The sequence below is a fragment of the Solanum stenotomum genome, chromosome 6 (assembly GCF_019186545.1).
Source record: "Solanum stenotomum isolate F172 chromosome 6, ASM1918654v1, whole genome shotgun sequence".
Lineage (NCBI taxonomy): Eukaryota > Viridiplantae > Streptophyta > Magnoliopsida > Solanales > Solanaceae > Solanum > Solanum stenotomum.
Genome location: NC_064287.1, coordinates 33,290,034 through 33,305,059, shown reverse-complemented (window position 1 = coordinate 33,305,059; position 15,026 = coordinate 33,290,034).

Here is a 15,026-nt window from a genome sequence, read left to right as displayed (position 1 = left end):
AACAATGAAGAAGTTGAAAGAGAAAGAGTGATGACCGTGGGGAGAAAGGGAAACGTGGGTATGTGGGAGTAGGGATGGAGGGTGACAAATCCCTTGAAAGGTGTAATTGATAATTATCAATTGATTCTCTCCCATTAATGTTATTTCTCTCACCTATTAATTATAATAACATTATATAATTACTTAATAAAATGTACTTAATTAATAAAAAAATTAAAATTGATATGTTAATTCTTGTAATTAAAACTTTATAAGTAGTAATTAAAAAAAAATAGATATAAAGGTTGTAACAGTAACCCTTTAATAGATGTAGGGTGATTTTTTCATTTGTAAATCTGAATCAAACAAATCAAAATGAATTGAGCTAATATCATTAATTTTATTGAAGCTATCAATCTCATTAAAACACATACTAGTACTACTTCAGATCCATTTAAAATTTCATTTTAACCAAACAAATTTAATTTAAAAAGAGGTGCGTCTTTAGAGATCTAGAAGTAATAAATATTTTTTTTTTCAAATTTGTCGTTGTTTTAATAAATTATATCATTTCAAAAAATAATTATATAAGTAATTTCCTACAAGGTCCCTCAACCATTCTTATTCAATTTTATGAGATATAAAAGATTAATTCAATTATATAATCTTTATGACTGCTGTACTAACTATTTTTTTAAAAAAAAATAAATGTGAAATAATATTTAAAAGGAAAAACAACATAAATGGGCCATAAAATTCAAAATAATTACAAACAAGTTCATACCCAAACCTAAAGTTATTCCTGAAATACTCATTCTTTCATAAATAATTACATCTCATACCACCCCATTCATTATGGCTGATAATTTTCGCTTAACTGATACTCAGTATCATATATTGTACTGATATCATTAAAGCTGATAATTTCACTTAACTAATATTAAATCAATCTCTCTCTCTCTCTCTCTCTCTCTCTCTCTCTCTCTATATATATATATATATATATATATACTTGTTCAGAAATTACTCATTAGTCAATGATACTATAAGATCATCTCCAACCCCACTCTATTTTACTCTCCATTCTCTATATTTGGAGAGTAAAATAGAGAATGGGTTCTCCAACCATCCTCCATTTCACTCTTTATTGGAGCCATATATAGAGAGTTGAATAGTAGTTCTCCAAATTTGGAGAACTACTATTCACACTCTCTATTTCACCTTTTTCATTATTTTATTATTATTTTTATTATTAAGTAATTAACATATTATGTTTCATATAAGGCTAGATTTAAATCTCTAATATTCGTAATTATTTTTAAGTGTAATATAATATTTTTAAAATATATATTATTTAATATATACTACTTTCATTCCAAATTAATAATATTTCAATTTTTTAATTTTTTTTGTTAATTTAATATAATTTGATTTTATTATTAATTTTCACTATAAAGAATGCACAATTTTAAATGATCTATAATTGTTCAAACTATTCGTAATACATGTTCTCAAAAGAATAAATATTTGACGATGAAACAAGAACCGTGTCGAAAAGATGTTGAACGTGCATTCGGAGGTTTGCAATCACGTTTTGTAATTATTGTAGGACAATCACGTTTTTGGAGAAAGGAAGTGCTGCATGATATAATGACTACATATATTATATTGCACAACATGATAATCGAGGATGAACGTGATCTTAATGCACCAATTCAAGATGTCGTAGAGGCTCCAACTGCAACAACAAAAATGGTGGTAGATGAAAATCTTCTATTTGAACAATTTTTAGCGAGACATAAAAAAATTAATGACAAAAATGCTCATTTTGAACTCCATAATGTGTTAGTAGAGCATTTATGGGAGCAACGTAATAGTCTTGAAAGCTGAGTATTTCTGTAATGTTTATGTAATTATATTTCATTAATGATTTCACTTTTATTTGAATTGTCCATTAATTTGTATATTAGATAATATTTGCTTCCAATTTATGTTATTTAGAATAAAATATAATTTTATATTAAAAAAATTCAATTTTTTTTATATCACATGAAAATTATATAAAAGTGATTATTTGAAAAAAAGAAAGAATGAATTTATATTATGAAATAGAAATATAATATAATATTGAGGAGAGAGAAGGAGTATGTGGTATATACTCTTATAGTATCATTGACTAATGAGTAATTTTTGAATCGCTAATGTGATATTATAAGTATATACTCGTATAGTATTGACTAATGTGATATATATATATATATATATATATATACGGATTTAGAATCACTTAAGCAAAATTATCAGCTTTAATGATACCAATATTGTATATGATACTGATTTAATATCAGTTAGGCGAAACTAGTTGGGGGGGGGGGGGTATATAGTGTAATTATTTAGTGGGATATGAATGTAAAGGGATATATGTTTATAATTATTTTGCTTTTATGGGTATTTGCTTAGTTTCCCCTATTTAAAAAGGGCAGCGAGCACGAAATAAAACGGAAAATAATAACTATAAATTTTAGGTGACATGATACCATGAATAAAAATAGAAACCAATTGTTTGGGCCAAAAATCTAAGAATAAAACTGGAGAAACTACCTAATTAGACATACTTCATTACCATATATAATATTATATTTATATATTTAAAATATACGTAACTTATCATTAATTAAGAGTTTTCTACCATATATTGAGAAAGATACACCTAGATACATGTAATTATGCTACCAGATACATTAAAATAGAAAGATGGAGGAGCGAAATTTGTTATGTATCTCATATACATGTGAATCACATTAGATATACACTAGATACATGTATTTGTATGTATCTGGTGTAATTTCCATGTATCTAGGATATCAGATAAATAGGAGAGTGACAAGCGAGATGAGAGGGAGGTGAGCTACATTTGTTGTGTATCTTAGATACATGTGAATCCACTTAAATACAGTGTATCTAGATCATATTACACCTAATTTTGATCTCATGTATCCCAAGATATATGTACCTGGACATTTTTAGACACACCAAAATCTGATAAAATTCATAATATTGCAAACTAAAATGTATCTAAGTAATTAAGTAATTAACTCCTAAACCAAGATTTATGTAAGTTTTTCAATATTATTAGTGAAGGACAAACGCAATCACTATGAGTTGTGATTGTTAGGATAGTTATTAGGGAAAATCACTTGCGTGTACACTTTTTAAAAAATATTTACGATATATGTCCACATTATTATTTTAATCATATATAACAATTTGGCTGAATATGACAGTATTGCTAAAAGTTGCGAATGACAATACTTTTTGCTAAGTTTAAAGGAACAAAATTGTTTTAAATCAGTATTGCTAAAAGTTGACAAAAATGATAATAAATTAAAAGTATACTTAAAAGTGGTAATTATTAAATAAAAGATCTTCACTTATGTAATTTTTCCTAGTTATAATATGTAATTGGATGTTTCCACATCTGTGAGGAAAGGCCACCCTTAAGTTATTAAGGTCTAGAAGTCTATTTAATTGAGGAAGTTTACCTTTATATATATTTTATTTTTCGTGATTTACTTTGAACAATTTGTTTATTTAAATTTTAATTAAATAAAATGTTATGTCAGTTCAGAAAGGAAATAACGAAAGGGTGCATCAGTTCAAGAAATGAGTGATTCTTCGTGAAAAGTTTCCTTATATAATTCTATAAATACAAATTATTTTTAAAAGTAGATAATCAATTACATATATGTTTCAGACTTTATTGTATCCTAATAGAGAATTACTCATTATTCCTAAATAAATCAAAACAAAAATGGAGAAGCAGATTAAAAGAAGGGAAATGTGAAATAAGAAAGGGACATGGTGGATCCGTGTGTTGAGACTTCGGGATAAAAGTAGAGTATTAATTTGCTCAGCAAAAAAGGCATTTTTGTCTTCTTGTTATATTTGTCTATTCACAAAACAAATCCAACAACCAACTTTTCCCATTTATTAGAGGGCGGCACAAACGTGTTGTTATTTTCTTCGTCCATTTTTAATTGTCATGATTTTTTTTTTAGTTAAAGTAATTTATAATATATTTTTTGAATATTTTTTTTTAAAATATTAAATTAATGTAATCTAATTTAACTTTAAAAATTAGTCAAGCTGACTTTCGAAAAATGTAATATGTCAAATAAAAGTGGACGGAGGAAGTATATAATAAAATACGCTTTTGTGTCTTCTTCTTTCTTGGATCATTATTATCTTTTAGAATAGTCAAAGAAAACCCTACAAGGAACCAAACAAGCACTTTTCAAGCAGCTATTAAATATAGTCTGGGTTGTTTCATTCATTGAATAAATATAACAGCTCCAAAATAAAATATAAAATTATTTAACCATTTAGTTGGACTTTTATTTTCAATATAAAAATAATAATTAAAGAATTAGCTATAGCACAAATTTATTTACTAGGCCTTACAAATCTGACCATATTCATCTTCTCTTGCATTAAATTTGGAAATGCAAAAAAATCATTCACTCCCTCAAATAAGTGAATTGTTACTATTTTTTAAGAGAGATAAAGTAGTTAAGAATTATATTAAAAAAATTAATAGAAATTTCAATAATTTTCTTAAACTTCAAATATTCACTTATTTTAAACTTCATAACAAATTTTAAAAATTCACTTAATATAAATTCAAGGATGTAACATCTAAACTATAAAGTACGGAAGGGGCCTTTTTGAATTAAATTAAGGCACGTTGTGGTCCAATTCTTAAGTGGTCCCATAATACATATAAAAAAATGATAGTCAAAATCAGCCACTTGATTTCTTTAGAAAGATTATCCTCTTTTGAAGGGATAATCAAATGGTTAATTAAGGGCAACCTAGTTTAGAAAGGCTTTAGAATTGATATTATTGTGGTAAATATTATGTCGATAAAGATCATCTAGCTCCAAAGTTGGTTAGAAGGTTAACCTGATATTAATAATGAGCAAATTACAGAAATCACATACTTTTAAGGCAAAATTACAATCTATTCCTTAAAAGTTTATAATTACAAAAATTCCTCAAACGGATACAATAATATAAGCGTTGATACATTAATCTGATGCGCGAGATACATTAATCGTTAAGTAAGATACATTACATTTTATACATAATACACTAATCTGATGTACATTTTATAAATGATACACTAATCTGATGCGCGAGATACACTAATTTGATGCGATGATACATTAATCTGATGCACGAGATACACTAATCTAATGCGTGAAAATGAGGGATTTTGGAGATTTGTAAAACTTATAGGGGATAATGGTAATAAATAAACTAAAAGGTGAGATTTCTATAATTAATCCATTAATACATCAACTAATCAAAGTTGGTTTCAAAAGACATTTTAGAATTTTTTTTATTCTGAACTTGATACGGTCAAATTTACATCTGCATTAAGAAGTATAAAACGGTTGTCGTCAAATATAGAACCCAATTAGTTTGGAGTTGAATCGCACAAGGAATAAGGCGAGAGATAAGCCGTATGTGGTTATCTACTTTCAATTACTTATTTTCGATATAAAAAGGAAAATATATAAAATACTAAAAAAATAAGATAAGCAAATTAAAATGAAAATATCATAGAAAAATGACGAAAGTCTTTAGATGTCAAAGCAAACATGTTGACCTACTGCCTACCCGTACTTCGGCAACAAACTCCTCCTTATAAGAGAGTAAATAAATAAATTCTCTCTTGTTCATCTCAACCCAAAATTTATTATTTTCTTAATTAATTAATCCGGATAATTTAATCAAATCAACTCTTAATAAATATTTTTTTAAATGCCAAATAAATATAAAACTTAATAAAAAGAAATGGCGGAAATACTACTCCTTCCACCTCAAAATGCTAGTTGTGTATTTCATTTGCATTTCTCTGGAGTGAATGTTAGGGCCCGTTTGGATTAGCTTAAAAAAAAGTAATTTTTACGTCAAAAATAAAAAGTCAAACTGAAATGTTAAGTCAAAAAATAAAAAGTAGGGGAGACCTGCTTTTGGTTTCCCTACTTTTGGTTTTTAACTTATTTTAAGTTATTTTTTTTATATTTGTCAAACACTTTCAAAGTTAAAAACTAACTTAACAGTAAGTTTGACCAACTTTTAAGCCAATCCAAACACCCTCTTAATGAGGAGGGGGATACTTGATTATTTTTTCCTTAACTATGTCTAATAATATATCTTTTTTCATTGAATATTTACTCTATGAGTGTCACTATTAAAGTTTTACAATTTTAAAGAACAATTACTATTAAGAATAAAACGAAATTTATCTTGAACTTTGAAAATAATTATAATTAATATGAATATATGATAAATATTTTTAGACGGAGATATATATTTGTAATTGTTTGCAACAAATTTTAAATATATGAAAACTAAACTAATCATAAATAAAATATGAAGAAACAAGAATATTTATTGATAAAATAATATGGGTATAATTTTATTCCCCTTTGATTCTTCTATCATAAGATTTATCCATGATTTGAGGGTGTTAGTGGATATTTCTCGAAGTAAGATCATTTGAATTATCTCTTTATAAATATTTCATGAATTTATAAAATATTCGAGATATCTATTTAAGGAAATATTATACATTTTATATAGACATAAAATAGAGTTTAGAATTAGAATAATCTCTAACTAAAATAAAATATATTTAATAGAGTTCCAACTAAAATAGAACACGTCTATAATAACGTATTGGGACCGGCGCAGGCTCAAAAAAATTTACTAGTCCTGCAAATTTTCAACAGAAACTAAAAAGGGCAATAAATTATGACAACTGCCTCATAATAAAATCCCATCTTCCAATCTTACATCTAATAGTAGTCATGTCAAAGCTTACTTCTCTTCCATTTAATCCCAACCACATATCCCTTTCATTTATTACTCCCTCGATCGGACAATATTTGTCTACTATTAATTTTGTAGACTTTTTAAGAAATTATAAATAAAATAATAATTTTAATATATCACTTTTACTTTCCCGTTCAACAATAGTTGTATCCTATATTAAAAATAGTTATCAAACACTATTAGTCAAATTTAGAAAATCAAGAGATAATTTATCTTTTGTTTCTATTTTACTCTTGCTATTAAATATTATTTATCATATAACACATTTTTCAAAATATTAAATTTAATAAAGTTAAAGGATAATATAGTAATATTACCCCTATTATTTATTGTTCCTTGAGAGGTCTGTCAAGTCAATAGTGGACAATCATTGCTGGCTAGAAGGAGTAATATAATAAATACAACATTTTGTAAAAATGTAATAGAGAAATATCTATAATTAATGATAAGGGTCAATTAGGAACTAAATTTAAAATTATACATTGATTTCATAAAGTTAACAAATATTGTTGGACATTCTAAAATACTATATTGGGCAATTATTGTTGGATGGAGAGATAACTATTTTTTTTTTTTAATTTTATCTCAAAAGGAATTTCAAAAGGTTAAAAATATTAAAGTTTTATTCTCTAAAATAATAAATATGTATACTGCACTAAATCTTAACATGACATGTTAGTATTAAAATTAAAAAGTTGTCATTTTTAAAAAGAAATTTCTTTATAAAATAGACTTAAAAAAAGTAAGATACATAAATTATATATTCATATTCTCGCGTTACTAAAAGTAAAATAAAAACAATAAAATTAATTAAAAATAATATTCAATTACCAAAAAAAGTTCTATTTAGAATAACATAACAATTGCCATGTAAAGTCGCACGAGGAAATATATACTAATATTAAACAACAAAATAAAGTGCTACTTGACTATATATAGGGGTTCATGGTAAGGTACGTTATCATATTAAAAAAATCGATTTGATAATTTCAATTTTTAAATAATTATGGGGGATTTAGGTTCCATGAGATGAGCATTTCGCAAATTGAGAAATAAATTTTACATCGTTATTCTACTATATGTCACATTATGATCATTCCAAATTAATTTAGTATAATTCATTATTTTTAAATTTGATTTAGTAAAGTGTGTTATACTAATTCGATAACCATAATTAATATATAGTAGAAAATAGTGATTTTTGTTAAAAAAAATATAAATTATAATATACTGACAAACCTTACACATACAAAATATTCAAGAAAAACAAAATCAGTTCTCTTTGTTAATTATTTATCATGCGAAAGGCATTCAATCAAGACAAGTATTTACCATAAAGTTAACATAATCTAATAGGTAATAATTAAAATGTACAAAACTCTTACCAACAAAAACAAAAAGGAAAAAACAAAACAGAAATACGAAGATAGTAAAAAGGAAATACCCAAGATTAAGTTTTTATTAAACAAATACTGCAGCAATTTCCAAGATGATATTAAATGAGATTTGATTTAGTATATTAGAACTATTTTATTATTTTACTTTATAAATATTTGTAAGTTTTAATTAAATATATAGTGTTATAAATATTTATAAAAATATAAAACCAAACTTTTAAAATTGCACACTAAATACCAAAACAAATGTCGTATTAACATAAATCATCATATTGAAAAGTTTAATTTCAATATAGTAATTCAATATGTGTATTGTGTAGCGATGACAAACAATGCAAAACAGGGTGATTACCGAGCAAACCCGTAAAGACTCTATCCCACACTGCCCCTACATTAATTTTATGAGTTTTTTTCTTTTGATAACTAAGTTTGATACTAAAATGAAAGTCATATTTTTTATTTTTTTCCACTAAATAGTATTAATTTGACACTAATTTTTTTTCTCTTTTTTTATTTTATTATTAAGGCCCTAACTATTATTTACCAACCCACATGCGTGATTAATAATTTTTTTCATAATTAGGGGTAATAGGAAAAATATTATGTTAATTTATTTTCAAATTTAGAAGGGAGTTGGTCTTTTGAGCAATTAGATTATGTATTAACACAATAGAGTTTTAGGCCAAAATTATCCTTAAACTATACTCTAATCTTAGGTTACATTCTTAAAATATCATTCTTAGCAGAAAAAAATGCTTCAAATATTTAAAAATTAACAATTTTCACTGTTTTATTTGATTTTTTCATAAAACTAACAAATCCCATGCACAAAAATCAAGTCACTCCTTCGTATTATTATTATTATGAGATACACTAAAAATATTATCATGAACTTTTTTGGTAATTGAGTTTAGCATTATTCAAAATCTTTTAATTTGAGAGATTTTTTTGATTTATTTTTTCATGTGATTTAATATTAAAAAAAATTATTAGTTGAAATATGTTTCTTCTCAATTGAATCTGCTCGTAGTGGTGTTTATTGGAGACTTCCGTTTCTAATTATGGAAATTGAAACTCAAATGCGAGACATAGTCAAAATTTTGATCACTTTAATATTAAATTGCCCTGAAAAATTATTAATCTAAATACAATTTGACTTGAAAAAGGAGAAGATAATTAAACTCCAACTTCTTTTAATTTCGTTGGTAAATGAGAAAAAGCCGATCACATATTCTCACACCTTCCTATCATATTTTATTTCAGTAAGCAATGGTATCCAAAATATTTAATATATATAGATAGAGTAGTTTTTTAAGAAGGATAGCACCACTTGTCATGAGGTTAGGTATATATCGAAAGCTTTCACATGATCCCTATAGACTATAGTTGAGACAAGATAGACAAAGATTGTTTATTTATATCCTTGAATTATTATGGGGTTTTCTATTTTATGTAATTTGGCCAAGATAAATAATCTCGAGATGATTTTCTTTTTGTGGCCTTCTAATAACTAGCTAGAAGAAGAACATTTTTGTCTCCATGTTTGCTATTTTTTCACATGAATTTTTGAGGTTAAATAATTGTTATTAGTAATTGATCACTCACATAACATCAATTTTTAATTTAAAAAAGATAGATCATCTACTTTTAAAATTGAAAAGACGATAAATAATAGTAAAATCGAATAACCATCTACCTTTACACAATAAAATTTGTAAGTCATATTTTAATATGTATGCAATATTATAGATTGTTCAACAAATAATACATTCAATTAATATCACAAACGTCATGTGGTGATGTATTTGCCTTTTCAATTAGAAAATGTTTAACAACTCACATTTCAAATATGGTATTGATTTGTATTTGATTTATTTAGCAACAAACAACTCTGTCTAAATAATAAAGTTCATCACCTAATTTATTTAAATAAATTTACAAGTATAAATAAAAACATAAATCAAGAAAATAAACAAAATGATTAAATGATTTTGAAGGGTAATTTTATCCTTACATATATTAATCTCATGGTATTAAATAGTATGTATTACTAATACCACAAAATGAAAGGTATTAGTTATAACACTCTGTAATATCATGTTGGGTGTATAACTAAATACATGTATTAGTTATACATAGATTCAAAATTCCTATCAAACATAGTACTAAATAATATCATACATAATACATGAACTATTTTTGCTAATACACACTATCAAATGACCCCTTAATTAGCTAACCATGAAGCACTTTCTACAAAGTGGTGTCATTTGATAATATGTGTACACAGAGGCGGATCTAGGATTTGGAGGTCCTCGGTGTCACATCGTTCAAGTTAGATAAACGGGTCGATTGTTTTAATTTTATGTTACAATTCGGGTTATTATCCTTTTCAATTTTTATAAACAAATCGATCAAACATGCATGTTAGTAATATTTTCTTTTAGATATTCTGTGATTAGAGATAACTAAACAATTCAAATTTTTTTTTAGGAATTAAAGGCCTTGTTCACTTAGACTTTGAGGAAAAAAGAATTTTTTTCACATTAACATTTTAGTTTGTATAAACCATCTTATAGTGTTAACTAAATATATTCATATTCCATTGACTTTATGTGTTGTTGCAGCTATATAGTAGAGAGAATAAAATTGTAGTTTCAACCTAGTCATCTTACTTAGCAAGAATGTCGGTGAAGATCGAAAGAATCTTTAAATTGAAAGAACTCTAGTAATAATATTCATCATTTTTAAAACTTATATTTTTTAAAAACTACAATTTAAATACATTCTTGATACTATTTATCAATAATTAGTGAAAGTTAAAAAAAATTAAGAATTAACTAAGGTGAAAAGGAGTCAATTTGAATTAATAAAGTATAGTAAATAAATAAGAATGAATGGAAGAAAAAAAAATTAAAGCCCTTCACACATTAATAAAAAAGAGACAAAGAAGAAAAAAAAAAAAAAGCTTCACTGCCGCACAAAAAAATAATGCTAGCATCGAGATTCGAACTCGCATTGCATGTATGGCATATTAGACCTTTCACCATTTGAACCATTCATCACCTTGTTTAGTGGGTGGCAAAGTTAATATATATTATTTTCTGATACATATATACATATATATACAAAGATTTTTCCGAAATCGGCATCCTCACCCATACCCTTAGATCAGCCCCTGTGTGTACATGTATATATTCTGATTTTTCAGATTATACATATAGATAGAGTAAATTTTTGATGAAGGATAACACCAGTTGCCATAAGGTTAGGTATAGACTATAGTTGAGACAAGATAGACAAAGGTTGTTGATTTATACCCGGTCAACATGATATTTTCCACTTGATTTTAGATTTTACATTTTAAATTTTGGTGTATATGATATTGTTTGTTAGTAAAGATCAAAGATGATGTCTTAATTAAGTAAATGAATGAGATGATATGAAGGTGGCACTTGCGTTTGTTTCGACATAAAGGTAGAAATTAAAATGGTCCTCTTTTAGTATTTATAACGAAAGCAACCATTTATGATAATATAGTAATATAAATATATAGAGAAAAATTCGTTTAGTAGATAAGCTATATTGTCATATTTACCTACCACTCACTTATATAATACTCTTTCTTTCCCAATTTATGTGAGACATTTTCCTTTTTTTTAGAGTCAAACAGTTTAAGTTTGTCCAAAACTTTGCGCATAAATCTTCATTTTTTAAAAATAAAATTTATATATTTGTAAACTACGTAAAAATTACTATAAGTCATAATAATTGACAATCCAAAATATATATAAAAAAATATCATCAAAGATAGACTTGTTTGAATCTCAATATTCAAAACATGCCACATAAATTAGGACAGAGCAGAGGCAGAGCTAGGTGAGGGTTCGGACGAACCCAGTAGCTTTTTCGTAGACCATGTATTTGTACTAAAAAATTAAATAAATATATATGTATATTAACTTGTGAACCCCTAACAAAATTATTTGACGGTTCAGTGGTAAGGAAGAGACCCTAGAAATGCCTTTCATGCTAGAATTATAAACCACTCTCTTTTTCTTAAAAGAAAATTTAGAATCCACAAACTCTTAATCTTGACTTCGTCTCTAGGACTCACGGGAGTAAAAGGACAAATATACCCCTGAACTGACGTAAATGGTGTGCAGTTACCCTCCGTCATACTTTTGGGACATTGATGCTCATGCCGTCCAAAAACTAGAGCATATATACCCTTCACTCTAACTGGTATATATGCTCTAGCTTTTTGACGGTAGGGGCACCAATGTCCCAAAATATGATGAAGGATATCTGCATATCATTTACGATAGTTTGAAGGTATATTTATCCTTTTTCCTGAAAATTTTTAATATGGTTGAGGCCCAACCAGGGGCGGCTCTATGCTTTGTAAAAGAAGGCTTATGCCTTATGTAACACCCCGTATTCGAAACAGACAAGAATGCAGATTTTGAAAAGTTGCAGGTGCAACTTACGGTCACCATCCACAGATCGTAGGTCAGACCACAGCCCGTGCTGGTGGTCTGTGGTTCACCACTGCAACCCCTCCCCAAACCAGCTCAGAAAATTGGCTAAGTCTCGACTTACGGACAGACCCACGGTCCGTGGTCTATGTCCGTGGATCAAGACTTCCTTTACCAGCCTCTGACACAAACTACGGTCGACCAGCACGGACCTTCATTCGATCCACGGTCCGTAGGTCTGACCGTAGATCGAAGGTTAGCAGCCAGTTAGATGAAAATTCTGATGGGTCAACTTCAGATGGTCATAACTTTTAGCACAAAATGAATTATGTGTCCCATCACCTATGGTTAGATAGATAATTGAATTATCTTTCCAACGCCACCATGTTTGCTAAATTCAGACCTCTGAGTAAAAAGTTATGACCATTTTAGTGAAGCCCTGTCGGACAGACTCGACCTACGGACCCAATCGACGGACCGTCAGTCCATTCCGTCGATCACTCCGACCGCAGTTAATTCAGGGGTCTTTTGGTCTTTTCCTATTTCGTTTAACCCTTAAGATACGTCGTTTAGACCCTAAATCATGAGGTTTTAATCAGTTTAAACCTAGAAACATAATTAGAACTTACCTTAGTCAAAACTTAGAAAATTAGAATCAAGAAGGAGAAAAAGGTCAAGAACCCTAGTTCAAGAACGCAGCGAGGTTTCTTCAGTTCCTGCCCTGAAATCGAAAGATTTCTCCGTGGAATTCGTCACCAGGTATGTGGGATTTCACTAGTGGGTTCCTTTCACCCATTGGGTCCCTAGAATTCAGTCAGTTTCTTGATTCCCTTATCATGAGACCTAGGGTTTCTAGAATTTCAACAGATCATCATGAATTAGTTATTTAGATGTTCCAAATCAAATTATCATGTTATTGCTCAGTTTATCGCATGAATTTCAGAACCCTAGCTATGTATTTCTTTAGTTCTTGAATTACACATGCTAGGTCAGATATTTCAGTATTCAGTTTTACATGCCTCAGTTTATGAATGCATCATTATCAGATTAATTATTGCATTCTCAGTTTGCATATTCAGTTTCGAGCTATCCAGTATTTACATAAATTCAGTCATAACCAGTTAACCACTTAATTCATTGGGAGTAGCATAATACCGAGTTGGACTAGGGTTTCAGCGTACCCATATAGTCCCAGAACTACGAGCCACGTAGGTGTAAGTCCCCTCTGTGGGCAACATCAGTTTAGTGATCACGCCAGCATGCCTCAATACTTCTAGCAGGGTATATTGGGTCCTCTCGATAGGGCGTATACATCGGACTCCACATTTAGCTCATGAGGTTTTATGTCGGTTATTAATAGCTCCCACAGTTCAGTTATACGCTTTTGCATTGACCATATTTCAGTACAGTCAGTATTCAGTCAGCATGTTATAAATTGGTCATTGCATTCAATTAGCTCAATATTCAGTATCTATATCATGTTCAGATTATTTCATTGCTTTATTGCTTTGTTCAGTTATATGTTATTTCAGTTTTACTCTATCCTGCATGCTCAGTACCTTTCAAGTACTGACGCATACGTGCGCTACATCTTCTCGTGATGTAGGTTCAGGTTCTTAGTATCCAGATCACGCTTAGATTGGTTCCCAGTCTTTAGTTCAACAGCACCAGTGGTGAGTCCTCATTCTTCGAGGACTGGTGACATGTTTATCTTTATCGCTTTTAGTCTTTAGTTTCAGTTTTGCTAGATCTAGTTGGGGCATGTCCCAACATTTCTAGTCAGTTTAGAGGCTTATTTCAGACATAGTTAGATTCAGCTTAGTGTTTTGAATTTGATATTTCTTTTGTATTAAACTCTCAAATTTGATATATTCAGTTATAGTATATGGGTATTCCCCATCTTTTCAGATTTATTTATGAATTAGCTTCCGCATCAGTTTATTATCTTTAGTATGCTCATGATCATGCCAGCAGGGTTAGCTTAGGATCACTTGTGGTCCTAGGTCCCGTGTCCGCGTCTTGTGGGCAGCTCGGGGCGTGACACCTTAGGCCCCCAAATTTTTATCAAGAATAAATTATGTGTTAAATTTTTATAAAAAAATTTGATTATTTATGATAAAAAGTATAATATTTTAAAAAAATAAAATTATTTCACCCACTTTAACATCTTTTGTGTACTTTATTAAAAATAAGAATTAATAGTGAAAAGTGTTGAACAAAGTGAATTATAAATTATTTTTATTTGTTTTTAAATTTTAGTTTCAAGCAT